The 27,086-nt window shown below is 37.7% G+C and overlaps 1 long non-coding RNA gene across 1 annotated transcript; it reads right to left on the reverse strand.

Moving 5' to 3' along the window:
- Nucleotides 1-277: 277 nt before the first annotated feature.
- On the reverse strand, nt 278-27,086 carry LOC133221354 (uncharacterized). The gene is made up of 4 exons (XR_009727985.1): nt 26,994-27,086; nt 2,347-2,472; nt 1,322-1,492; nt 278-689 (listed from the first exon to the last, which is right to left on the reverse strand). It is a non-coding gene; the product is annotated as an uncharacterized LOC133221354 (long non-coding RNA).

Genomic DNA, 27,086 nt, shown 5'->3' on the forward strand with positions numbered 1-27,086 from the left:
TGTCACTTCGTTCTTACAATTCTCTTGGCTTGTAGTAGTCTTTCCCCTTAGTTAATAGCATTTATATTGCTAATAGCACAGGTTGCCATTTTATCATAGTCATGGCTATACTCCCTTATTTTGCAATGTAGGTGTTCATTCTTTTTAAAATTAGTTATTGTTTGGGTGGATTTATTGTTCATGTCAGTGTGCTTACATATGGGTTTCTGGACTATACAGCATTGGTGTTGCGTAATGTAACTCTCACTGTTGTAATTTGATGAGACTTTCATTGTTTATGTTATTTCATAGGTTAGGCAGGGCTAAAATATGGAGGCAGTTAAGAGAAAGATGTGCTATTCAATCACTTTAGTAAGTGGAAAAAGAAAAGATTTGGTACAATGCTTCTAAACTGAAACTAACCTTTAAGAAAGCTGAGAAAGAGTGGATGTGCATGTGATGTTAGAGGAGATGCATTAATGAAAGTGATTGGTACAGTCTTACCAGTAAACATTCTTTTATTTTATCCCTTTGAGACAGTAAAAAAAGGACATCCACTTTTCCAGTTCTCTGGAGGGGAATTTGCTTCCTGAATTTCCTGGAGCTGCAGTCGCTGGATACTTACAGCGCATTCAGGTAGATATCACAGTATTCCTGTTATGCTTGTGCTGTGCTTCACTTCCACTTTCCTCTGCATCTGCTCCTTGTTGCTGTGAACAACAGGTTGTGGGGTTAGATAAGGCCTTTTAGTAAGGCAGTCCTTAGGAAGTAATTTCAAACTGCTTTGATGCTCAGTGTTTTTTAAAATTAAGTTAGGTGTTTGGCTGACTAAAGGGAGACAAAAGCACCTAAACTTGGAAGTCTTGTATTGATGAGGATTTTCAAAACTTCTTGTGATGAATGGCTTTTAAATATAACTCAGGAAGCCTTAGCATGAAAAGGCAATATGAAATAGAAACAAAAGCTTTTTAATTAATTAGAAATGCTTTTGGAACTGGCAGATAACTTTCCCCTGGGGGCCTCTAAAATATGCATAAACTGCTAGTGTTCACAGAACAAAATCTCACGACAAATCAACGGGTTGTCTCTTTAGACTCAGTGCAGCACAAAAGAGAGCTCTGAAGGAGTCAGCTTGCTGCCAAAGTAATTTTCCAACACTCTTTCCTCATGTCTTTTCATTTCATTAGTTCACTAGCTTACAAACATAATTTGTTCTTTCTATGTTTTCTTGCTATGAAAAGGGATAAAAGACTGGAAGCATTGTGATAAGTTCCCTGAGGGCTCTTGTTTCAAGAATGAGTTTGGTTTTTTTTTTCTCTGTCTGAAAACACATCTCCCTCACCTGACTGCTGTGATAAAAGCTTTCCACTTCTGTACTGTCCTCAGCATTTATTGGGGAATCTGTTGTGGACCTGCATTTCTTGAAATCCCAGCATTGCAGTTTACAGATTTAACCCATGCTCTGGGTGAGGAATGACTCAAAACGTCTTCGTGCAGTTCAGGCTAATCTGAACTGTACATTTAAAGAAAGCAAGCAGACTTATCGCCCCCATCTACACTAGGTAACCTATAAAGAATATTGCTTAAAACCACAGAAACAAAATAACCCAAAACCCCAAAAAGCCCTAACCACGTATTCAGGATAAATCAGAAAAGTCTGCTGCTCTAGGTGCCTTGTGACAGAGCTGCAGGTAGGGTTTCTTTATATTGCATACCATATGTTACATCTGTGAAAAGTAACATATGGATAGGCCTGTGACCTTTCACAGACTGAAAGCAACAGTGACTTGGTATTTTTTAAGGAGCTGGTGCTGTCAGATGAAGAACAACATGAAGAGCAAGTGGTACTATAGAGCATGTTGGTTTCCTACCCATCCCTGCACCAGTCATTCAAAAATGTAGTGGTATTATACTGTCATCTGGTGCATTCATTGCTGCTTTATGTTGGGAGTACATTTATAATGTTCTGAAAGGGTTAATGCTTATTAATTAAGAATAAGTAATTTGAGCAGTAATAACAGTGTTGTGGCATTTCTCCTGGGCTTCTTGTATTGCTGAGAAACCCAGGCAGAATGCCAGGCTAATGTAGCTATGCAGATCTTCTGAAATTTGGGTCTTTCTGCAGGATTACACTTTGTTCTACAATGAAACCTTTTTACAGATTAAATAATTGTGTGGCTGGCTTTACAATATGACACAGAGGAGTCAGATAACTACAAGAAACAAATAGGATTAATTTTATACTGAATAAGCATCTAAGGCATATCAATTTTTTTCTCATGTTCTGTCATGATATTCGGATTGTCGTTTTACAAATATACCTCTGGTTGCAAACAATCTGTTGACATAATAGATTATGCTACAAACCTTTGTGTTTGAACTTTCAAAGATTAAGGCTTCATTTATATTCTCTAAGCTCTTTACAAATGGTGCTTCAAAATAAGGTGTGGGAAAACAGGACAAGTTGTTCTGTCTCTTGGTTCTGTCTGCTTTCTGTCTGCCATGAGATAAAGAAAAGTACAAGTGAATTCAAATGAGTGTATAATATTTGTATTAGAGTATTAGTGTTTATAATTTAGATTTTTAAATATTATGTAAAAGGAAGACACATGATTAAGGCCACATTCAGGGTTAAAACATGCTGATTTATGACTAAATTATAGTTTGTTTCTTCATACACTTTTAATGAGGTAAAGAACCCTAAATGCGTTCTCAAGAACTCCTTCAGGAATATATATATACTAGTAGGTCTCCAACTAAATGTGTTGCATTTTGTTTGTAAATACTATACTTTGCATGCAATAAATCTTTGTAAGAGTTTTATTAATTTTTTTAAAAAAAGTATTTATACTTAAAACCAAGCAGCTCATGTACATCAGAAGAGCTTATTATCTCTAGTACTTAGCTGTGAATATTTGGCATGCAGATTTTAGCATCATCAGCTGGAAAAGGCTGGAATTTGTTCAATAGGATGACATTCATTTAGGAACTATATGATGGCTGCCTCCATGGGGTTACAGGAACAAAATGATGGTTGTATGATCAGTGTAGAGGCAGAAACCTGTGGGGAAGTTCAGCAAATAACAGTTGAATGCTTTGGATGGAGCACAGAATTGGGTGACAGTTCTGAAGGATGAAAACACTTGGCAGGAGGAAAGATGCTTTCATTGGATCAGCAGTCTGGGAGATAATGATTGGCAAAAAATGTGTACAACCTCTGACACTGGCATGAGGAAAACAGTTTGTTTCTCTCCCTCCCCTTTTTTCTGAGGAGGAGAATGAAAAATGTGATAATCTCTTTCTCTCCGCTTCTTTGTTGTGCAAGTTATGACATTTTGGAACCAAACAAAAGGCAAATTAGTATCACTATTTTTGTGTGCAAATTCAACATTGACTTAGTTACCAAATGTATGGATGTTTTTGGAAATGCTTACTCTTTCGGTTTTGACAAACACTTTTGCTGCAGTGATTTGTGCCAGAAGATGCTTTTTCAAACAGTAGACCCTTTAAAAAATTGTCTTAAAGAAATACTTTGGAAAACATAAGGTCATGCAATGAATCCCTGTGTACCATAACCAGACCACTCTTTCTGTTAAGAAAATATGATTTTATTTCATTAGTGTTAAAATGTAAAATGTCAAAACTTAGAGATAACCTTTTTAACTGAAGTTCTCCTGGATTATAGTCTTTTAAAATTCATTTACTATCAATTTATTGAAAGCAAGTATGAAAATAATTTATCACTACCTTTTAAGGTTCTTTTTTCTGAGCTAAATTTCCTAACATAAGTAATTTATTAGATTAATGTCAAAATTTGCACTTTCACTTCACCTAAGGGATGTTCTTTTATCTGGGCATTGTTACTTTTGCCTTTCTTCATCAATGATACACAGCTGTGTGTGTCATTATGCCTGCCATACTCTGAACTGGAAACATAATTCCTTCCTAATGAAGCACATCCTTAATGATGAGATATTCATTTTTCAGAAGATAGTCCTAAAAGTTATACAAAGTTTATAGAAAGTTTGCAAGCTGGATTGCCCTCATCACTGCTTGATTGAAAATGGTGTCTGATAACTCTTCACTCACAAATTTATCTGTGTACCCCTCTACAGAATCAGCATCCTTTTGATTGAAGATTTGGCTGTGTATCAACTATGCAATTCAAAAGAGTAGGAAGGAGCATGCTTTTCTTGTTGCAGATCTTGATTATGCCATTAAAAATCAAGCGACTGCTCTTCCCCTTGTTTTTCTGGAGAGTAGAATTCAGATTGAGTAGATCCAGACCTTGTGAATTCAGACAGTTTTTTATAATAAAGCACAGGCTGTTCAAGTGTACCTTGGTGGAAATAAAGACAACCTGAGTATGTTATATAGGCACATGTGCTATACTGTAACTAAGATACGTTTTTTTCTGTTTATGCTCTAGTGCTGTAACTGCACTAATGGAACATTGTCATTAAAGAAATACACAATTGGATTGTCAGCTAAATTTCGTTCACTGGTACAATTCTCAAAATTTAATTTTTTAATTTTTTCTTTTTTTTTCAGATGGTTTCTTGGGAGAACAGTTCTGGTTTAGGGAATGAACTCCACATGCTTCAGAGCATTCAGACTCTCCTTCCCTTCCCCTCTCTCCCCCCCAAGTTATTGTGAAAATGAAATTTTCACTGAGGTGCAAAAGTCACCTAAATCCCCCTGACAAATAGACCTCTCATGCTCTGGTTAGCATGGAGAAATTCAGAAAGCATGCCACTGAAATAAGTTAAAGCTTTATAGCTGACTAAAAGGATGCAGGATAAGACCCTCAAGTGTAATATGTTCATAAAGGCCTGTAAAGTAAAGATGAAGTGTTTAAGCTGATCTTTTAGCAGCTGGGATAATGAAGGATTAGCAAATACTTTTGAACATGCCTGAAAGTTGATAGGACTTTTATCATTCTAGTCTATGATCATTTGATTTACAATAATGTAATATGCCATCACGGCAACTTTTCTGCTGATGCCAAGTACAAAACGACTCTCAGAGAATGAAAAGGGATATAAATGGCATTTATATTTTTTTCTAGGACAGACCTAATACAGTGTGATAAGGGCTAAACAGACATTTATTTTTCTTGAGCTGCTTGTGTACCTGGTACAAGATTATCATACGCTTTCAGAAGCTTGTTGTATTTAGGCCGTGTCTGTTCAATGCAGTGTTATTCCAGTATATCATCTGGGGACAAATAGCCCTACTATTTCATAATCTGCTCTACATCTGTTAAGAAATCTTTTAACAGTTAAGGAGAGCTGTTCAACATCATCAGATTTTCTATCAGTGTAGATCAGACTGTGTAATCGACCATGTAGTCACCATTGTAAACTTCTTACAACTCCAGTGACTTCTGCATTGGTATTCCCAAACTGCAGTCATAGTCCTTAGTCTCTGTTTATGGATCACAGTGATGGAAATACCCTGTTACTGAAATGCTCTGGTTTCCCTTTGAGGTAATTCTGCTTGGGGTAGTCACTCATTCCTTTGAGGTAGTTCTGATGCATGATTTTTGTATGCCCAGAATGTTTTGAAAATTGAGCCACACTTACTGAAATGAGAAAAAGTACATTTAATAAATCAACTTTGAATTTTAAATGCTGTTCTTACTAAACCAAATCATCTTACCACTCCTGATTTTTCTCTTCAGCATGTTGGATTCAGAATACTTAATCCTGTACGGTAGACAGTCCTTTTTTCTTTGGTTCCTTTCTATAAGTGATCAAAGGAACATCATTGCTAATTATTATTTTAATATTAAACAGCTGTTTGATTAGTAGTTTTTTCTCTTTTTTTAGAAAAATATTTCAACATCTATCCGTAAAGTGTAATTTTGTTGTTATTTTTAATTACAACCCTCCTTTCTTCTTTCTTAAAATAAAGAAATATGACTCAATAAGTGTTGCTTACTGTGCAACTGACATCATGTAAAGTAAGAAGGGCTCCTTTTGAAATTTTGTTTTAGTGATTCACTCTTCAAAGGATTATATATATTTTTTCTAGTTTCAAGCCCATCCTTATTTATAGTTAATTTATAGCCATATGGTCATCACCTTTGCCTTTTTGTTTAAAGAACTCTTCTAAGAATTTGGTGTTTTCTACCATGACTAACTAGAAAAAAATAACAGCCCTTCCACCTCCATCCTGGCAGTTGTTGATTCATGTTAATGGAACGTAGGTAATTCGACCCATACCAGGCCGTGTTTGGGAAGATATCTCAGTAATATAGCAACATCAATACTTGTTTATCTTTACCAGAAATGTAAATGATTTTTAATAAATGCCTCATTTATAGTGTATGATCTTTCTCCTTCTGCTTCTCAAACCCATCATTTTCTGTCAAATATTATAGATATGAAACCCTTTCACTTTCCGCTGTTTTCCATTTCTGTCTCTAATTTCCATCTTGTCCATTCCCATAATTTATTTCGGTCATCTGTTCACTGATGCTGTCTCTCTGTTCAGATTTTGAATTAATACTGGACAGTAAGATTAAACAAAAAAAATCTGCTTCTACACACTATGGGAGAGGACAGCAGACGGAGAGGAAAAAGAATTACCTTTCAAAGAGGACATCTCTTCCACTACTTGTCCCCTGTAGATTCATATGGAAGGAGCAGACTTCACTGGTGGAACTGATAAAGCATTACTCAGTTTGCTGATGGGACAGAAGGTGAAGTGAAAGCTCTGCTGCATTCACCGTTATCATGATGAATAAATACATTTTATTAATGATTATTTGTAGTATTTAAATTAGTATTTATTTAGTATTTAAATTATTTTACAAGCTGAAGAAAACTGTATAAGCACATGCTGAAATAATTCTTCCTTTACACTAGATCCTTAGTCTTTCAGTGTTTCATGCATCTTACTAGCTTTAGATTAATCCCATTGAAGTTACCCATGTGCTTAAGTTTGCTTTTGACCTGGAATTAGCAAACAGTTATGTTTCTGAAGCCTTAGATATTCCTGTGGGATAAAACCTTGCTGGCCCTTCCTTGGATTCCAGGGAAGTCTGAAAGCCCCAGGAAGCCTTGCCCATGTCTCTTCATGCATACTGGACTGTATCATCTTGTCCTTTTAACCTCCCGTTTCTCAGAAAGTGTAGCATGCCCCCTGCAGTGCAACAACTCAGCTCTGCTGAAGGCTGATAAGAGGAAATACTCTCTACTCTAAGAATCTAGAGTTGCAATAAGACAGCAGTAACAGAAACCATTGTCTTAATCTGGCTTTTGGCAAAATAGTTTATTTTAATGTTGCATACTGAGTGTGTATGATCATAGTGAGAGATGTTGTTTATCTCAAGATATGTGTATTCAGCTTTCCTACCACATTTCTGAGTCTGAATATAAAAATAATTATTTTGTTTTTCTCTTTTTATTTACTTGCTGTTGGTAGATAAAATAGCAGAGAGAGGTTGGTAAGAATGCATAAATTAAAGCACATGAGCACCCAATGCAATGGGTGGAAGGAAGTTACTATGGAAACTTCAACTCAAAGTACTATTTAATGTTAATATTCCACGCTTATTCTTGCATTAACAGGTGTGTAATGAAATAATTGTTTGAAATACAAGGTAAGAAAAGTGTCTTTAAAACCAGGAAGTTACTACCAAATAGCAGTAATAATAACAATCAAACCATATGGTTTTGCCACATAAGCCATCTACATCACTGTGTGTATCATTGGCCCAAAACCACAGAAAATTTGTGATAATTTATTATTTTGCCTGCAAAGATGGGATGTGAGCTTAATATAGATGAAAATATCAACAAAGGTACCAAGTATCAAGTTTTCTGAGCTGTTAGAAGTATAAGATACAAAATGGGTGACAGAAGATAGACATTATTTGTTTTAAAGAAATCAGCATGCCCCCTAAAATCGATGGCAAGACAGGTTATGCTAATGTAGCCTTCCTGCTACAGTGCCAGATGGTAAAAGCACAGTGTACTAAGCTCAGTGCTGTGATTTTAACAAGTACAGAGAGACTCACAGGCAATCAAGAGTCAGCAAATGGCCTGATGTGCTACTGAAAGAACATTCATAGTGTTGTATTGTTTCACAGTAAATGCAAATTACAATTGTTCAGATCTCACCCCTTCAAGAATATCTTCTTTGTGCCCTTACTTCTATCAGAGCAGTGAAACAGAAAGAGTTACTATTTCTGAGTCATTTCTTGGGATTATGCACAAGAGTACTTGAATATTTCTGTAGAGAAAAAAGGAAAGGAGAAATGTTTGCTGGTAGTTAGAAAAGTGCACTGGAGTTAAATAAATTTGCTTCTTATTCCTAGTCTGGTTCTGTCTGACTTGCAGCTTGCAACTGTTTGGTGTCCTCAGTACATGGAAGGATGTCTCTTCCTCTTTTTAGTTTGCAGGCTATGCATTAGGTACAGGGCCAGTGCTGACCTGCTGGATCAGGGAATCAGCCAGCCATCCACACTGGCTTTTGATCACCGGTCTGTAAAACAAGTCATCCAGGCATAGATGAAGACTGGGATTAAAAGAATATAATTCAGATTTTGGTGTGTAGGTTAGGAGATGCTAAATGGGGAGGTATAACAAGCTGTGGAGCAGAATGCTGACAGCAAAAGGATAGATCTTTGCACTTGAAGGGAGATGGAGATTAGCTGTCAGAAAAGCAATAATACTAGAGTTTAAAGGAGGAATCAAAACTGAGAAGAACAAACAGTACTTTACAAAGATCCTTGACAGTAAAATTGATAAGAAGCTGTCAACAGAAACAAAAAGAATTGCAAATATTCCTAGTCGTCAGGTTAATGCATGTACTTTTTGCCAAGCTCAGCACTGTAGGGAAAGGTGTGCTCAGCATTCAGCTACACTTGGGGTAAAACTGGACAAATGAATGTGCATGTTAACAAGATGGGATACGTTTTTAAGCACACAGAAATTTGAGGCACTGAAAAAATTAGTAGTGTTTTTCTCAAGGAAACATGCAAATGAAAATAGAGCAGTAATAAGCATTTTATATTGTTTGATTTAATTACTTGTTAGGGTCTCATATTTTATAATTGGCATTATATATGGTCTCTTTGTGCTGTTGAGCAGAGTGGGTATCTTTTGTCCACCAAGAGTGTTTTATATCTGTCTCTTTAGTTATGTTTAAGCTGTGTATTTCTTTATGAAATATGAAGTACATTTGTAGAACTTAAAAACATACTGCTTTGAGAAAAATCCCTCTATAGTACGAGAAATAATACAATCCCAAATCCTGGGGAGAGGCAACCAAACAAAGAGTTTGTGATACCCCTTGTCAATTGTTCCAAAATATGATATCTGTATAACTTGTAATATTGCATTACCTTGATTCTTATAACTGTAACAAGAAATTTTCTCATTTATTCATCATGAATATATTTCCAAACTGTATTAGACAGAAGGGAAAAACTGAGTAACAGTAGAGCAGAAATATTTACACTGGCCACATTGTCAACAGGGGTAACCATAAAAATCTCTAAAAGTAGTGTTTGTGCAGCTTTGCTTGTGTGTTCTGAAGTGCAATAATTGGGTCATTCTTCTACTATGCATCTCTGGTGTTTGCCTGTATTTCAGAGCAGCAATTACTTAGCCAAATAGCCATTTGGGATCATTTTTAAAAGTCACAATAATATTACTGCCAAATTTGGAGGAAAAGAAAACATTCTTTGCATCAAAAATTACTGTGTGTTTAAATAGTTAAAACATCAGAATGATCCAGGATGGAGCAGCTTGACCAAGTAATATGGTGGCAAATGGATAGTACTATTTTATCCTTGCTGGACTACATCTTCAGTGCTTTTGCAGAAGCTGGTGAGGTTTTTTTAATAATATGCTTTGATATTTAGTGTTTGTAAAATTATTATGACTATATAATATTCTGCTCAGAAGAACAAATAATCTCCAATGGAATTGATTCTGCTAAGCAGAAATTGCAGGTGTTACTTTGCATTACAATAGAATCAGTGAAGACATCCTCCCCATTATGTCTGTCCATAATGCTACTGCAATTACTATCAGCATCGTTACTAGAGTTCTTTAAGTTACGTGATTAGTAGTTATGGAGGCTATTAAAATAACTATTGATTCTATTGATTATTCTTAAAAGATATAAACGTGAGTGCAGCAAATGTAATTGCAGTTTTGTTTTATCTGGTTTTTCCTGTTCCTCTGTCTTTTACTGAAATGTATTTTATTTTCCTCCTCATTTTCTTCTTCAGTTGTGAGGCTGTGCAGAAAAGCAAAGACATTTTAGAGAGAAATACAGTCTTTAAGATGCTGGAATGTTTTGTCAAAACCAGCATCCTAATTGGATTCTCCCTCCCTCTCCTTTTCAGTGCTTGCCTCCCATCTCTGCCTCTGACAGTAAAATTGCTCATCTGGATACCATATTCCTTTTTATTATGACCTTCTTTGCTCTACTTTCAGTTCTGCCCTTTGTCTTTCTTCTTAAAGTTGTGCCTCCAATTCTCCCCCTCCCCCTTTCCCACTTTTACATTAGAGAGTTTCTGAAGCTTTGTTTTTCCCAGCAAAACCTGCTCTGAAGCCATCCTGCAGTAACAACTCTACAGCCCTCTGTTGTGTACAGGCAGAGAGGCTTGTCTTCTTTTCCATCTTGGTTAGGTCTCTGATGGCTTCCTATGTAGTACTAGGTTGCTCCCTCATTACTTTACTCTCACCTTGAGGAAGAACTTCTGAGAGACGCTTTGCTTTACAGCTCTCTGATAGTGCGACATAATGCCGAATCAAGAAAAGAATGCCTAATAAGTGCATCTGCAATAAGTTTTCATTATGAGCCTTTGTTTCATGCAAGATGAGCACAAACTATTTAATTTTCAAATACAGCAAGCACTATTTGTGAAAGTAGTAGTAGTTTTATATTTCATTTTCTCAGGAATTGCTTTGGTCCTTTTCTTTCTTGCCATATTCATGCTATAATAAAACTATATTAACCACTTGATGGTACTTGCTTTCTCTGATAACCTTTGAAATGCAGGGATTTTAAAATCTAGCATATATAGATGATGTAAAGAAGGCAGCTTTTCTCTTTATCTTTCTAAAGAAACATCTTTTCCTGTGAAAAGCAATACTGTCACTGTTTTTATTGTCAGTTCTTTGTTCTACATGCAAAATTCCTTCTCAAATCCACTGTGGATCTTGGGGCAACCTGTTTTCAGATTTATAGCATGTCCTTAACAGCATCCCATTTCAATGAGTGCAGTTCACATCCCTTCACAGTAACAACTGAAAGCCCACAGTTTTCGCATCTGTCCATCCTACTTTTAACTAAGGTGCATCTTGTTCATCTCAATGGAAGATGGGTATTCAGTATTGATGTAAGTATTAATGGTAATATAAACAACAAATAACAAAGCCTTTCTCTGTTACTGAACCAGTACTTGAATGTTTTCTATGGGATTGTTCAACATGAAATCATTAGCTTTCTTCACCACAAAAATAAATCAGAACCTCTAAAGATTATAAGACATTCTGCAAGCTTTCAAGTACTTAGGCAGGGTTAAGTCTCTAAAGCAATGTATGAAATCTTCAATAATGTGTTCAGAAAATCTACAGAATTCCGTTCTCAATTCTCTATGAAGTTGTAAAGTGTAGACTGCTATGTAGTACTTAGTTATCAAGGATACTTGGTCCATGGTATTATATCATATCTTTATCTTTTGTTTTCTTTTCTATTTTATTTTCTTTACTCTTTGACATGCAATGGTGTTTGTAAGCTTTTTTTTTTTTGAAGGGTGGGGGGTGTGTGTGTGTTCCCACCAAAACTGAAAGCTCAAGACGTGTGATATCAAAAGGGAGTTTTACAGCCAAAAAGGAAAAAGTCTCATGAAGTGTGGGGTCACCTCGTGAAATCATGGTGATCATTCACTGAAATGTGGGGAGACTCTTGTGAACATATTTATCTTTTTGATAATGGGAAGTGAAATCTGGACTTTGATCTGGTATGCAAGATGGATTGTCCCTAATACTAAGAGGCCAGAGATTAAATGTGTGTTACATAATTTATCCTCATATTTCTAACCAGGTAGGCTGGAGTGCGGGCAGCTGTGGCACTGAATTAAAATATTCATGTGGGAATAGATACAGGAGGAAAAGGGTTGTAATTGCGCTTGACTGACATCTGAAAGTCTCTGAAGCTGTAAGAAACGTGGACTCCTCCGTCCAAAATCTGCATCCTCATTGTGCCTCTTAAGGACATAGTAGGGGCAACTTGGAGAAATAATGGGTATGGGATGGACTTCTTGTGAAATCTTGTGAGGGGAATTGGTTGATGACATGTTACTTTTATGAATGAAAGTTAATGGTGAATGCATGTGTGACTGACTACTTAATATTACTACAAAACCTGATACAACGGAATTGTTGTCCATGATTAGGGCTCAGAGAATATGCAGAAATAATGAGACAATATTTAACTTTTCAATAGGAGGAGATGATAAAAAAATAACATGGTAATTTCTAACAGAAGAAAAAAACCCATACTTTAAAAGCTTTGGAATGGCTATTTATATTCAATTGAGCTTTTAAAAAAACAAAATCTGCTAAATGTGGCCTTTCATTTTAGGTTTTGCTTTAATATATTTTAGTCTTAAAGCATGTTAAACATTATTAGCCCTGTTCTTTGGAGCAAGCATCGTTTTCTGAATATGGGGTCTGTAGTGCATTTGCAAACCTGTATTAACGTTATTCAGTCTTGTTATATTACAAATAATAAATATTAGGTCCTGATAGCAAAGGACATTTATATTCTCCAGTATTTTTAGCCCTGTCATTATAGCAGTTTTCTGTTGTACCAGAATAACCAGAATGTGCGAATGTAAAAAAAAAAATGCAGTTAATGAAAAGTGAAATGCCAGAAGGAATTTTATTATCCAGTTTGGAGAAAGCGCAAAAATAAACAAACACGTAAGGCCCAACCCTACTACCTTTAGCAGAGAGAACAGCAGGCTGTCTAAAAAATGTCACTCAGTTCCGTGAACTGCTCTCTGCAATTAAAAGCTGCCGTGCAAAAAGAGCAGTGTTTAGGCACAAACCCTCATATCTAGGGATAATTTATTTATAATGGTGATTGTCTTCAGAATATTAATTTGTGAAAGGGGGCTAAAAAGCCTCTATGGCTAATATCAGCTTCTGCAAACACACTTTACAGTGTATTTCAGAAAAACATTAGGAAAAATTATTATTTATCTGGGGTCTTCAGAATCATTCTGCTACTGAGTATACACTGCTCTACCTAGTCAAGAGATCAGAAGGGGTTAGCAGAGAATGAGTATCCTCTTCTCTAGGAAATTTCATATTTAAAACACCATACAGAGAATAAGGGATGTGACAAAAATGATTTTTCAGAATTGGCTTCCTATTTTTATGGCATCATGCCAACTACTTTAGATATAATATATGATGTTGCGGCCATATTGTGGCTGAGATCAAAATAGTTGTAGGCACAGATGAAGTGTCCAACTATTTTCACATATATTCATTTCTGAATCTTTGTAACAACGAACATCATTTCAGCATTAGGGTTAAGCCCTGACATAGGTTGTCCAAGAGATTATGGAGTATCACAGTATCACAGTATGTTAGAGATTGGAAGGGACCTCAAAAGATCATCTAGTCCAATCCCCCTGCCGGAGCAGGAACACCTAGATAAGGTTACACAGGAACGTGTCCAGGCGGGTTTTGAATGTCTCCAGAGAAGGAAACTCCACAACCTCCCTGGGCAGCCTGTTCCAGTGTTCCGTCACCCTCACCGAGTTCTCAAGTTTAAGTGGAACCTCTTGTGGTCCAGTCTGTACCCATTGCCCCTTGTCCTATCATTGTTTGCCACTGAGAAGAGCCTGGCTCCATCCTCGTGACACTCCCCCTTTATATATTTATATACACTAATAAGGTCACCCCTCAATCTCCTCTTCTCCAAACTATAGAGACCCAGCTCCCTCAGTCTTTCCTCATAAGGGAGATGCTCCACTCCCTTAATCATCTTAGTTGCCCTGCGCTGGACTCTCTCCAGCAGGTCTGTCTCTGAGGATTTTCAGTAGTTGACCTGGTAAGATCTTGTGCAAACTGTTAAACTGCTGAGTTGCTCAGTTTGTGGTCTCCAGAACCTAGGCTTTCCTATGATTTTCTCTGAAGTAGAAGTGGAGTTTTGGAGCTGTTCATGAGCACATTCACAGTTTCGGTGTACATAGGTAATGCTGGAGCTCAGGGAGAAGCATATATTTGTGGTCCCATACCTGCTGGTCTTCAAGACCCTTCAGATCACTGCGTCCGATTGTAAAGTTAACGTTACGAAGTCCATCCCTAAGCTACATCCGCAAGTGCCACATCTTGCGTGTCTTTTAAATACCTACAAGGATTTAATTGAACTAAAATTCCCTGGGCAGCCTGCTCTGGTTCTTTGTAACCCTTTCAGTGAAGAATTTTTTTCCTAATATTCAATCTAAACTTCCCTTGGCACAACTTGAGGCCATTTCCTCCCATCCAATCATTTATTACTTGGGAGTAGGGACCAACACCCACCTTACTATTACCTTCTTTCAGGTAGTTGTAGAGAGCCATAGAGTCTCCCCTGAGCTTCCTTTCCCAGGTTAAACAACCCCATTTCCTTCAACCAGTCTTTGTAAGGCTTGTTCTCTAGACCCTAAACACTGTGTGCCACTTCTCTTTCATTTACTTCAATAAAGAGCCTAAGGGACAGGAGGAGAAGGAGGAGTGAGTGATGAATGTAGAAGAATTAATGATAGAATTAATGATATGTAAAGATAAGTTAATGATTTTCTTTTCTTTCTTTTTTTTTTTTCTCCCCAATCACTACTTGTCTGTCCACAACTTCACAATACAACAATTCTAAGCAGTGTCTCTGCTTTAGTTTGCCCAAATGTGATTTTTCAAGTGTGCACTGAATATGGTCTCGTTATACCTGCATGATGGCATAATATCTGGAACAATTACATAACTCACAGGTTGTTTTGTGTATGGGATTGAGATATGTCTTGAAAGAGGCAGAGGCAGCTTGAGCTGTGGTAATTTACAGATCAAATACATCCATCCCAGATATTTCATATTGTATTCTCAGCATGGAGATCACTATGCTGTTGAACTTTTCAGCTCTTAACACTAACAGCAGTTAATTATTTTAGCCAGCATAAGTGGAAGGAAGAGAGCTATCATGATGCCTGTTGAAGGGATGCACACAAGGAAGAGGTTAGACCACTCTCAGGGAGGATCTGATCACAGAACTTTCCTGCAACTGTTTCACGCATGCCCATGTGTAGCATCAAGTCCTAGGGTTGCAGTTAGAGAGCATAGCCAGAGCCTAGAGCCTTGGCAGCTCCACTGGCCCCTACTGCCGTGAAATGAATCCTGAAAATGAGGCTAGTGATGAGTCCTTTAGTTCTTCCTGGCCTAAATTAATGGATCAATGTGGCACTTATGTTCTCAGAATATGAAACTTTCATGTGCTTTGCTATAACCAGCTAATTTGATTACCATGGCAAGCAAGGAAAATTAAGATCCAGACACTTCACTGAAGCTTCAGGAAATGGATAGAGAAACATTTGTCGCTAGTTTGCTTGTGGCCAAAATTAAAAAAGCAAATAGTAACCCTTATCCATTGACTGCACAGCTTTGGAGGGGAAGACCTTCTCTGGAAACAAAACAGAGGCATAAAGTCCATTCCAACTGATGAAGGGTCTCTCTAAAAAGAAAGAGATCCTTCCTGTGCTAAGAAGCAGGCTGAGATGATGAATAAAAAGAAATGTAAATAAAAAGAGAGGAAGTCTGACCACACCACCCAAGTCTTGGAAGGCAGAAGCAGGGACTGTGAGGATGAAGACTTTGGGCCCACTGTAAGAGAGGATCTGGTTTGAGACCATCTTAAGAACCTGAATGTGCACAAGTCCATGGGACCTGATGAAATCCATCCGGGGGTCCTGAAGGAGCTGTTGAATTAAGTTGATAAGCTGCTGGCCATCATATTTGAAAACTCATGGCAGTCAGGTGAAGTTCCTGATGACTGGAAAAAGGGAAATAGAACACCCATTTTCAAGAAGGGGAAAATGGATGACCTGGGGAATTACAGACCAGTCAGTCTCACTTCTGTGCCTGGCAAAATCTTGGAGCAGATTCTCCTGGAAGGCATGCTAAGGCACATGAAAAACAACAAGGTGCTTGGTGACAGGCAGCATGGCTTCACTAAGGGGAAATCCTGCCTGACCAACTTGGTGGCCTTCTATGATGTGGCTATAGAACCGATGGACAGGGGTAGAGCAGTTGATGTCATCTACCTGGACTTGTGCAAAGTGTTTGACATTGTCCCACATGACATCCTTGTCTCTAAATTGGAGAGACAACAATTTGATGGATAGACCACTCGGTGGATAAGGAACTGGCTGGATGGCCGCACACAAAAGAGTTGTGGTCAATGGCTCAATGTCCAGCTGAAGACCAGTAACAAGTGGTGTCCTTCAGGGATCGGTGTTGAGACCAGACTTGTTCAACATCTTTGTCGCTGACATGGACAGTGGGATTGATGCACCCTCAGCAAGTTTGCCGATGACACCAAGCTGTGTGATAGCTGTATGTATTGGTTGATATGCTGGAGGGAAGGAATGCCATCCAAAGGGACCTTGACACGCTTGTGAGGTGGGCTGATGCCAACCTCATGAAGTTTAACCATGCCAAGTGCAAGGTCCTACACCTGGGTTGGAGCAATCCCAGGCACGGCTACAGGTTGGGAAGAGATTCAGAGCAGCCCTGCAGAGAAGGACTTGGGGGTGTTGGTCGATGAGAAAATGAACATGAGCCAGCTTCAGTGTGCGCTTGCAGCCCAGAAAGCCAACCGTATCCTGGGCTGCATAAAAAAAAGGAGTGTGACCAGCAGGTTGAAGGAGGTGATCCTGTCCCTCTATTCTGTTCTTGTGAGATCTCGCTTGGAGTATTGTGTGCAGTTCTGGTGTCCTCAACATAAAAAGGACATGGATCTGTTAGAACAAGTCCAGAGGAGGGCCAGAGGGGCCTGGAGCATCTCCCATATGAAGACAGGCTGAGAAAGTTGGGGCTGTTCAGCCTGGAGAAGAGAAGGCTGAGGGGAGACCTCATAGCAGCCTTCCAGTATCTGAAGGGGGCTTATAGGGATGCTGGGGAGAGCTTCTTCATCAGGGACTGTAGTGACAGGACAAGGGGTAATGGGTTCAAATTTAAACAGGAAGTTTAGATTGGATATAAGGAAGAAGTTCTTTACTGTGAGGGTGGTGAGGCACCGGAATGGGTTGCCCAGGGAAGTTGTGAATGCTCCATCCCTGGCAGTGTTCAAGGCCGGGTTGGGCAGAGCCTTGGGTGATATGGTTTAGTGTGAGATGTCCCTGCCCATGGCAGGGGGGGGTGGAACTAGATGATCTTAAGGTCCTTTCCAGCTCTAACTATTCTACAATTCTATTCTATTTTGTGGTTCTCTTTTATAAAGACTGTAATTTCAGGAAATTTTTAGTTCCACAGTATAACTAAATCAGGCAGGTAGGTGTATACCGGTTTAAAATTAAAACTACTCAAAAAGTAGATTTTTAACTATTAATTGTGGACTATATTTTGCCACTTCAGGCGTGCAATTTTATTGCAGTGGTTGAATCTCTGAGACCCTGTTTAGTCATTGAGTGACCCATTAGCCAAGGATCATGCACATTAGAAGAAAACACATTTAGCCTGTATTGAAATCTCTAATTACCTCATCATCTGCTGTCTAACACCAGATTCCTACTGCTAGTGTGCAGCATAAATCAAATTTGAGATCTTTGAAATGCCACAGCTGGGTTTAGCTTAAACCACAACACATGCCTAAGTGCCAGTTAACACTCAAACTTTGTTGAGACGTGGTTTGCACTGCATCAGACTTATACTTAACAAGTCTATGTCATTTTGTTCAGAAACCTGTTAATTATGTAGTCAGTTAAGAAACAAGAAGTCATGACATTCCACCTCTGGCTTTTTTCTTGTAAAATTAAAACCTCAAATCCAGATTTCCCACATCTAGTACTATCGATGTTTGGGCTGTAATCTATATGTGTGTAGAGGGTAAATTGCATAAGACTTATAAGTCTGAACAGAATTATTCCACTGAAATGTTTTCCATGAAGCATCAGACACTTCATTCTATCAAGAGATGACATTTAGTGTGGGAAAAACCAAACATTTGTTGCAAATACTTGTAAGTAATTTTCCATCCTCAGTAATGGCTCAAAGATGACTAGCAGTCTGATTTCTCTCCCAATACTCTGTACCAATATATGCCTCTGAGATGAGTTCACTCACCTTACTTAAAGACTATCAAAGTGTTTCCAAAACCTTTTTTAAAGGTAGGTCTTCTAGAAAACAACATCAGTTTCAGCAACCTCGTTTTATCAGACATTATAGTCTCGTGTATACTTCTCCTGTACACCATTTCTAGTAGTCTTTTATTCACAGCAGAAAATACTTGAAGAAAGGTAGTGTAGACTTTCATATGACAATTTCTCTCTTTCATTGCAGACATGGGTAAGCAGTGGAGCTTTAATGTGTATTGGTGTTTGAGTTATCACTAAAATTGATGAATTTTGACCCCAGACATATTGATTTATTGAAACTCATTGGTGCCCTCCTGCTGTTAGAAGGGAAGCTAGCTCTGTTCATTTCTTAGAGATTCATGAGAGATTCTTTTACTAGTCATCATATAAATTGGCCTAGAAGATAGTGATTTGAAGAAAAAATGATCCTCTGTGGTAACAATACAGGCTAGATTGGCCAGGGCAATAAATGTTTACTCTTTTAATAGCATCAGGGTAAAAAGGATGCTGTTCTGTATCTATAGCTGCAGAGGGGATGAAGAGATGAGGTCCAATGTGGAGGCTATCAGATGGTAAAGGATAGCAAGTCTGTCACCACTGCATCAGGAGATGTCTCTCCACGCATTTTCAGATGGGTGAGCTTTGTATGAAGGCCAAACCTTTGGTCCTAGGAAGACAACTCCTAGCTGTTGGCACAATACCTAAACTGAGTGGACAAAAAGGTTGTGTCGTTTCACCCCTTTTCTGCAGCTATGTTATCAAATTAGCTTGCCTTGGATTCAATTTAGGCCTGGTAGGATTATAGTACTATGCCTCTGTGCTGAAGGATGTGGCAGTTTGCCATTTTAATCTATGCTGTGTGTCTAAGCAATTCATGCCTAGTCATCTGAGCAACTTTTCACTGTATCTGAGTTAGGGAATAAGAAAAAAACAATAGATGTGAGAAAGGCAAGCTGAACAGAAATTTCAGCTTTTGAATAATCTGTTCCTTCTTTCATTGCTTATTTTCCCACCTCTGTTTTACAACTTTACTTACTCTAGTGTAACAAAACTTGTATTTATTTATTCTTTATATGAACTCCAGCAAAACATTGGCGATTCGGCTCTTGGAGAGACAAATCTAGTGATATGTTTGTGTTTTCTGTCAACATCTCGGCACATATATCTTCCATCTTTTCAAGGACTGCTTTGTTTACAATGTTGTTTTAGATAAGTACTTGGTTTCTGAAGTTAGCTTCTGTAGTGTTTGTTGCCTATGAACCGACAAAGGCAGAAGCGCATTTTATCCTTTTGACTACTTGGTCTTTGTACTTTGAATGCATTTGAGAGACGGAGTCTCCAAGAAAGGATCAAAATAATGTGAATAGCCCACACCTGGGAATGTACTCGTTAGGCACTTACATTGCACTTCCTATACCTTCATATTAACAGTTCTTCTCTCTCACTTAAAAAAAAATAAATATTAAAGGTCAAAAACTATCCCAGCAGTAAACACCTTCCTCTTTCATTTTGAAGTATGGGCATGACAGAAAGGAGGAGTCTGAGGGATCTTAAGCAACTTTACCAGGACAATTGGATGCAACATTCTAACATAAAAATACAATCAGTTTTAATAAAGGATTGTTTTTTCTGAAAATATGTATTTTCTGTCTTCTGTTTACCTCTAGGACTGTTACAGCACCTTGTCATCTTCATAATTTTATAAAAGCTTAAGCCTAAATTTAGATGACTGTACTTGACTGAATATCTAGAGGTTGGCATTTTGTTGCAGAAAGTCATAGCTCTCCTTGTTTCCATGTAGGTTCAAGGTAATAATGACTAACCACATATCTATATGAACAGTGAAGTGCTTTGGCCTTCTTGCTGATGGGACAATCATTCTCCCAAAATTGTGCATGTTTACAACCCTCTCCCAATAATTTCTGCATTTAATGTGTAGTTAAAGCAGCTTTTTATTACTACTTACTTTCTTGCCTGGACACTGAACCTGGCCCTAAATAACCAAATTGTGGGAAAATTACATTATCCCACTTTCAGAGCTACAGAAACTAAAGAAAGAGGTCTCAGAAGAAATTAAGGTCATAGCCATTTTAAGCTAATTCAAAGATCATGTTTTAACTCAGCAAGCAGTTTCTTTGCACGTGTTCCAGCTCAGTTTGTTCTTCATGCATTTTTCATATGAAGTCATGGCCTTCAAAGAGCTGGTAATTGTACATAACAGCCAGGGTTTTTTAAGTCAACTTGCAAACTGCTTGATCATTTTTGTGCTAGCCATACTGTAGGTGATCTATAGCTACACAGCTTGGAGTGTATAGTGCTTGAGGCAGGAGGTTGCAGAAGGCAGGAGTTCCCATTCTTTGCATTACAGAAGTTGCTAATGTACCTCTCCCCCCACCCCGAGTATGGGCTACATGCTGGTTCACTCATCTAAGTCCCTTAATTAAGACTGTCTGTCTGTGGTAATATTTCAGAGCAAGGTGCTGATGCAGTTGATGGTCATAGGCCCAGATTCAAGCTTGTGCAGCAAGTTGAACAGTAATACTACTGGAAGGTTTTTTCATTTTAGAGGATTCGTTTATGCTGGGACAAGAGAGACTGAAAACAGTGGCCTAAGTATCTTTGTGCATTTTGTACTCAGGTAAATTGAAAACATGACCTTATTTCTGAGAGCCTTTTTTGGTGGAATGATGGGCTGTAGATTGTACTTGAAAAACCCATGGCTTAAACAGGGACTTTTTAACTTAAAGAGGGAGTACATCTGCTTTTATGTGATTTTAATGTGATGCATTAAGAAAAGCCGTTTCACAGGTGGTTGAGAATAATGAACATTTGGCTACTGCAAAAAGTCACGTTAATAGAAGTTTGCTTAGAAGCATATCCAAAAGTAAGCAGGACAAACATCAATGCTGAGTGTACTTCTCTGCCATACCATAGGACATGATGAGGCCATAAATGTATTTTGTAATGTCTTGTTTGATACTGATGCTATTTACTTTACAGCCTACTCTTTTATGGTACTTAATATCAAATCGCACATCAATATGCAGGAGCAAAATCTGAAAGTGACATAATAAAATAGAAGCAGCTGTGAGATGCATCACAAAGATGACACAAAATGATGCAAAACAAATAACATTTTAGAGTAGAATTGCCCCATTTGCTAGAGATATTTACTAGAAATACTTTTTCTGCATTGATTATTCACAGCCCAGATTCTTCTTAGCATAAAATTGTACTATATAACATGTTTTCAAAGCCAGAAACCTTCTGGTACTGGACTGTTTCTTGGAAGATATTGTGTGATTGATTTTAAACAAGAAAGGAGATAAAACCCTCTTGTTAACCACTTGAAAGAATTACAATGTGGAATAGTCAAGGTTCTTTCAGATTTTCTTTTTTCCTATTCAGATGGGGGAAAACTGACTAAGAGTCTTCCATTATTGCAAAGAAAACCTCTGCGGCCCCTTTCCCATCCTCCTCCACCCCTTGAAAAAACAAACAAACAAACAAACAAACAAACAAAGAACCCAAATAAATATTCAGGACAGAGAAAGCAGAGAAGGATTTTAGGTAGAACAGAAATTCAACACTTTGACAATTGTACCTGTGAAAGGGTGTTGAGTGAGACATAAAGCTTTGACTAGCATACAGTAGTCTGTATGAAATGTGGCATTTTACTTAACCAGCAGAGAGATGATTGTCAGTTCTGACAGTATTTATGAGTAGAACTCACACACATTTTTTTCTCTGGTTATGCCTCCATAAAACTTTATTAATCTGTGAAAATTTCTCATGTGGCATTGCTGCAATAAATTTTTTAAATAGTCAGTCAGATGAAGCAATTCTCTATGAGCATTTCTAGTACATCTTGAAACATCGAAAAGGTTTTTCAGTGAGGATAAGAAGAATTTATAAAATATAAAATGTTTAGAATTGTTTTTCTAGTCAGAGTATGCAAGGTTTCTGAGTTATTAAAAGCTTGCTTTGTAATTTCCTTTAAATCACCTGGTTTATGTTTTGTTTTGTAAGAAATCTGCAATTACTGTAGCCCCCGCACTCTTGTTTACTAAAATACTTTTCAACTGGTAACAATATGAGGTTTCTGGATGCAAGAACCATGATAGAAAAATCTTCCATTTGCTTTAGAAAAAAACCACCCACACTTTTTGGAATAACATATTTAGTGTGTTTTGAATATGCTGTGTGACTGGAGATGAATTTATAGCATGTTACACTCCAAGGGTTTCATTCAGTCTCATGCTGTGGTTTTATGGCTGTAGATCTCACTGGGTTGCGTCTGTGGTGGCTGTTTCTGCCTGAAGATGCATATATTTTTTTCAACTTGTTCTACTATATCTAGCTTTTGCATGTTAAGCAGGTCTAGTAGCTGTGACAAAGGAAGAAATTAGACCTCATTAGAGCATCATTATACCTCATGAAGTGCTGGTGAGTTTTCTTCACTATGTAGATGCTTTTCACTTAAAGCTAGGCTTCCTGCTACGGTGTTATCTTTCTCCAGCTGTGGAAGTAAGGCAGTGCATAAACAAAGAGCTGAAGTTACTTAAGGAGCTAAAACATAGTCCTTCCTATTCATACTTCTCCTTTTAATTTCCTTCACAAGCAAAATTATATCTTGGCTGAGGAAAACACAGTTGAGGTATCAGAACACAACCTAAATCTGAGAAATTAAAAAAACATGGCAAGCTCATTTTCCTAAAATCCACATCCATACATTTCTGATATTAATATGATTCCTTTTAATCGTCAGGAGATAAATCTCACAAAACAACATTGTCCTGTGACACAGAAACACTTTCAAAGTGTTATATTTTTATGTAGCAGTATATGAAGTGCTTTCTATAATATTATTTGCTAAAGATACCTTACTAGCTCTTCATACCCAGTTTCACAGACTATCAAACTGTTGCTTTATTCAGTTTATAACACTTGATTTGTTGATTTGTTTACCAAAGCTTATAGAAGAACAACAGGAAAAATAACAAGAAAATAAAGATGAATTGCTGAATATTAGAGAAATGTGTTGTTCTGCCTCCGGCAATAGCTGCCAAGCTGGAGAGCTGTCCCTTCTCCTCAATTAGATTGAGGCTGTATTGATGCCTGATTACCACTAATCAAGCACTGAAAAAGTTTCACATGGGTTGGAGCTTCAGGCTACAAATGAAGGAAAACATGCATGGTTCACTATGCCTTAACAATCCTGTGGACAGATATCATTAACTCCTTACATCATCAATTCATGTTAGACAATCTGCTGAAGAGCTGCTGCTTAGTATTTGTATGTGCCCCATTATATCCTTGCAAATTAAATCACATGCACAGATAGTAAGTAAGATAAAAGAACATTACTGTTTAACTGTCACATTTCTACTTGCATGTGAGTCTTCTCAGCCAATGAATGAGAATTCTGTAGGATATCTGTTATTATATATGATTTTAAATATGATAAGAAAGTAATTTATTTGCAAGCAAAGTAGCTCAACAGCAAATTATTGATTCTTCACCATCTCTATAAAATAACTTCAACGCTCAAATAAAAATTCATGTCAGATTCTCTGTAACACAACTTCTGGGAAAGAAACACTCTATGTATTGCACTGAAGCTGTTATTTAATTGAACACCAAGTCAGTTCATGATGTTCTCTTGCAGCCTCACATATGTGTAGAACAGGAAACACAAAAACATTGAAGTAAGCTCAGTGGGACACTGTGTGTCTCAAAGAAGATGATCAAGCACGGAAAGCAAACCTCTACTGCATTTGCCAAGACAAAGAGAAGGAGCTGGCTTAGAGTGACTCCTTTCATCCTTTCCAGAAACCATATAGGAGATTTAAAAATTGATATGGAAGATTAACAAAGAGGTGTAAGGTGTTTGTGGAATCCTGGTATCTGCAGAAGTGCTCTTCTGCAGTCACCAGCAGAGCATCCTCTCTATTTGATACCTGGGAAAGATAGCCAGAGTGGTGGTAAGTCTCCTCTACAACTTGTGTCCTTAAGTGTAGGGTAACCTCTGAACTTTGCAGATGGTCTCAGTCCTATTCTGCGTCGCTATTCATCAGCTTGAATATAAAGCAGAAACAGGAAACCATGGGAAGATGTAGGTCACAGCTTGTAGTCAAGAATAGTTTGGTGAAACCAACTGTTGGGAGTTTAAGTATCTTTAAAAACCGGAGTGTCTTGTGCTGTGGGATGGTACAAGAATGCTGAATACGAGTGTATGCTGTCACTGCTTTAGTGCATGTTAGATATAATCTGTCATACCTTGGTATATAATTAAACAAAAAAAGAATGTTTAAAGCAGATAGAACTGTATCTCTTGACTGCTTGTATCAGTGAAAAAAATCTGTAGCCTGCGAAGTGTACTGGAGAAGCCCTTTTAATTGACTAATATGATCAATTTGTAAATATCTGTAATCCGTATTGTTTCCTAGAAGCCTCTAATGTAGAGTGCAGTGTGCCTAGTATCTTTTGCCTACAAGTCTCATTCTTTCGCTTATTAATACAGAGTCTGCATGTGTCAGACTTCATGTTGTTGCATTGCTATACTTGCCTGCTCAAGCAGCAGTGCATAATCAGAAAGTTTTACTCTGGCAAAGGTTTCTGACAAAGCAGGAGCAGAACGTAGGAGATGGTGAATGCCTTCGAATACATCTCACTTGAAAGAAAGTGGCAGCCCTTTTGCATCTAATCCTAGCGCTTGCTGATTGGGTTTGGTACTAGTGGAACTACTATTTGCAGCGACTATGGATATGTTCAGTATATAATCACTGTGCTTTATTGCTTCTCTGGATGCCCAGCTGTGATATTAAGAAGTAATCTCTGAGCAGTTGCCAGATAGGATATAGATTGCTTCCTGGAGATCAATATCCTAGGCTGGGGGGACTGCACTATTGGTTCAGCACTTCTGCATGAGTGCAGTTAATTACATAGGTGATCCCGGCGTTTACTCTTTCATCCTTGATCTGCCTAAAAGCGTCTCTGCTAGGGATTATCCTTCCTCTTTACTAACTAATTTGACAACAGACTTTATCCGTGTCTTCTGAGATGAAGATTAGAGGCACAGGGCTGCCTGTTGGCATTACGAGTTCTGTAGTGTTGGCTTTTTGTTTTTTGTTTTGTTTGGGTTTTTTTGTTTGTTTAAAGTCTTTATAACATAAATTCCATTATGAAGGATACAAAGGAAGCCCCCACTTCAAGTATTCTAATCAAAGGAGGGCTCCCCTAGTGCTACTGAGGACACAAAATTGTGATGAGCTCTGTTCTGTTCTAAATTACTAATTGACTTTTTCTAAAGAACACCTACTAGGAATCCTGAAGTTTTAGGGCAAATGCTAAACAGCAGCTGTTTTGTAATTGTGCTTTCCAGTCTATACTCCTCGCAAATATCTCTTTTGAATAATAAGCTGGAGACACTTTCAGTTAAAAGCAGCGCAGATCAGAGGAAACTATGTTAATGTAAGAGGATAGGTCTTAAGCTCAGAAAAGCCATGAAAATTATGGATGAGTTTTAATAATTCTCCCTCTAAGGTTCTCTTATATATAGCTATCACCATGGCTTGTTTTATGGCATGAAAGGCTGATATGCTGTTGTAAGCCTTCCATGGTGAATATCTGCTTATCAGTACACAGAAAAAGAAGTAATTACAGCATTAATACTGAGTTTTATGTTATTAAATCACCACTTGGATAGAAGCATAACTTTCACTTAAAAAAACTGTTTATCACTAGTGGACCAGCAGTGATGATCATCTTGATAATTCAAGAAATTTACTGGTAACAAAACTTTCTTCTGGCCATAATCAAGCCATTTGCCAAATTCTCAAGTGGATAACAGCTGCTGTGTACAGGCAAGGACACATACCTGCTTCTTTGCCTGCATTTAGTATCTTTCATTTTATTTAGCTAATTCACTGGCTTGTGTGGACCAGTGTTGAAATGCATATGTATTGCTTACCCCAGAGCACACACTTCATATATAATTGATATGAAACATTTTATATTATTGCAGAATAGATGTATGGTGTTATGCTTTGGTGTTAATACTGGTTAGGTGTTTAAAAACATAAAGACGTAAAAAGAGTCAAAACACTGGGAGGAGGAATACTTAAAACCAAGAGATAGGAGAGTAGAAATAGGTTACAATTTTGAAGATGTTCTCTCTGAATAACTTATTTAACACTTTAAATAGGTGGCCTGATTTTCAGCTCTGTCAAGCTGATTTAGAAATCATATTATAGGTTTAGGAATGTAATTGAAAGCTTCATTAACATTTGTGTATAGCTCCAAAAAATATTGTTGGGGAAGAAAAAGGTGGTTGCAGGAGCAATAACTCCTGAGTATTATGTTTTGATCAGTATAAGATTTTGAGCCCCATGGATAACCTGTGACATCCTGGGTCAAATTTAATCCACAAATATTCTATACCAGAAATCTGGGTTTAGGTTTCAAAGTACAAAAGCAAAGGATTTAACAAAAGAAAATCTTGATGCCATTTTTTATGCATGGGCAAACCCTACACTTACCCTGAGATGGATGGTTCCAGCAGTGACTAGCAGATGGGAATGTTACAGAGACCGAACCTCATTGTCTATAGACAGCCTGAGTTCACCATGCCTGCAAGCCTATTCTGCACTTGATTCAGGCAACAACAGGACCATTTGCAAAGGAGACTATTCTGTCTTGTTCTCTCTGTGGTCTGTCCTACGCAGTTTGGCTGCAAAGGCGG

The sequence above is a fragment of the Neopsephotus bourkii genome, unplaced genomic scaffold (genome assembly GCF_033783945.1).
Source record: "Neopsephotus bourkii isolate Nb327-2 ecotype Australia unplaced genomic scaffold, CSIRO-AGI_Nbou_v1 NB_168, whole genome shotgun sequence".
Taxonomy (NCBI): domain Eukaryota; kingdom Metazoa; phylum Chordata; class Aves; order Psittaciformes; family Psittacidae; genus Neopsephotus; species Neopsephotus bourkii.